The sequence below is a fragment of the Anastrepha obliqua genome, unplaced genomic scaffold, assembly GCF_027943255.1.
Source record: "Anastrepha obliqua isolate idAnaObli1 unplaced genomic scaffold, idAnaObli1_1.0 ptg000182l, whole genome shotgun sequence".
NCBI lineage: Eukaryota > Metazoa > Arthropoda > Insecta > Diptera > Tephritidae > Anastrepha > Anastrepha obliqua.
In genome coordinates, this window is record NW_026562261.1 from 5,001 (window position 1) to 7,500 (window position 2,500).

Sequence of the window (2,500 nt, forward strand, 5' to 3'; positions counted from 1 at the left end):
ATGGCAAAAAACACTCACGGTGAAGGCATGTGAAATAATATGAAAATATCAAAAGTTAACTAACCAATGATATTGAAGCATATAAATCGAATCATAACTATATGAAACTCGAATTTAAGCCATATTAAACTGGTAATATTGTGATTTTATGCCTGGTTTTCCATACGTTAGTTTAAATAGAGAGTTATGGAATATAACCTTGGCATATTGGCACTAAAATATATAATAAAGACATTTCAAATCAAACTGAAATGTATTGAAATGAATTTTTCCCATACATTTTTGACAATGTGAGGTGTGCATGGCAAAAAACACTCACGGTGAAGGCATGTGAAATAATATGAAAATATCAAAAGTTAACTAACCAATGATATTGAAGCATATAAATCGAATCATAACTATATGAAACTCGAATTTAAGCCATATTAAACTGGTAATATTGTGATTTTATGCCTGGTTTTCCATACGTTAGTTTAAATAGAGAGTTATGGAATATAACCTTGGCATATTGGCACTAAAATATATAATAAAGACATTTCAAATCAAACTGAAATGTATTGAAATGAATTTTTCCCATACATTTTTGACAATGTGAGGTGTGCATGGCAAAAAACACTCACGGTGAAGGCATGTGATATAATATGAAAATATCAAAAGTTAACTAACCAATGATATTGAAGCATATAAATCGAATCATAACTATATGAAACTCGAATTTGAGCCATATTAAACTGGTAATATTGTGATTTTATGCCTGGTTTTCCATACGTTAGTTTAAATAGAAAAAAATTCTCGAATATATATACATATATGAAGAATCTATATTCTATACTAACATTTTATGGAATATAACCTTGGCATATTGCCATTAAAATATATAATAAAGACATTTCAAATCAAACTGAAATGTATTGAAATGAATTTTTCCCATACATTTTTGACAATGTGAGGTGTGCATGGCAAAAAACACTCACGGTGAAGGCATGTGAAATAATATGAAAATATCAAAAGTTAACTAACCAATGATATTGAAGCATATAAATCGAATCATAACTATATGAAACTCGAATTTAAGCCATATTAAACTGGTAATATTGTGATTTTATGCCTGGTTTTTTCCATACGTTAGTTTAAATAGAAAAAATTTTCGAATATATATACATATATGAAGAATTCATATTAGCTATACTAACATGTTATGGAATATAACCTTGGCATATTGGCACTAAAATATATAATAAAGACATTTCAAATCAAACTGAAATGTATTGAAATGAATTTTTCCCATACATTTTTGACAATGTGAGGTGTGCATGGCAAAAAACACTCACGGTGAAGGCATGTGATATAATATGAAAATATCAAAAGTTAACTAACCAATGATATTGAAGCATATAAATCGAATCATAACTATATGAAACTCGAATTTGAGCCATATTAAACTGGTAATATTGTGATTTTATGCCTGGTTTTCCATACGTTAGTTTAAATAGAAAAAAATTCTCGAATATATATACATATATGAAGAATCTATATTCTATACTAACATTTTATGGAATATAACCTTGGCATATTGCCATTAAAATATATAATAAAGACATTTCAAATCAAACTGAAATGTATTGAAATGAATTTTTCCCATACATTTTTGACAATGTGAGGTGTGCATGGCAAAAAACACTCACGGTGAAGGCATGTGAAATAATATGAAAATATCAAAAGTTAACTAACCAATGATATTGAAGCATATAAATCGAATCATAACTATATGAAACTCGAATTTAAGCCATATTAAACTGGTAATATTGTGATTTTATGCCTGGTTTTCCATACGTTAGTTTAAATAGAGAGTTATGGAATATAACCTTGGCATATTGGCACTAAAATATATAATAAAGACATTTCAAATCAAACTGAAATGTATTGAAATGAATTTTTCCCATACATTTTTGACAATGTGAGGTGTGCATGGCAAAAAACACTCACGGTGAAGGCATGTGATATAATATGAAAATATCAAAAGTTAACTAACCAATGATATTGAAGCATATAAATCGAATCATAACTATATGAAACTCGAATTTGAGCCATATTAAACTGGTAATATTGTGATTTTATGCCTGGTTTTCCATACGTTAGTTTAAATAGAAAAAAATTCTCGAATATATATACATATATGAAGAATCTATATTCTATACTAACATTTTATGGAATATAACCTTGGCATATTGCCATTAAAATATATAATAAAGACATTTCAAATCAAACTGAAATGTATTGAAATGAATTTTTCCCATACATTTTTGACAATGTGAGGTGTGCATGGCAAAAAACACTCACGGTGAAGGCATGTGATATAATATGAAAATATCAAAAGTTAACTAACCAATGATATTGAAGCATATAAATCGAATCATAACTATATGAAACTCGAATTTGAGCCATATTAAACTGGTAATATTATGATTTTATTCCTGGTTTTCCATACGTTAGTTTAAAT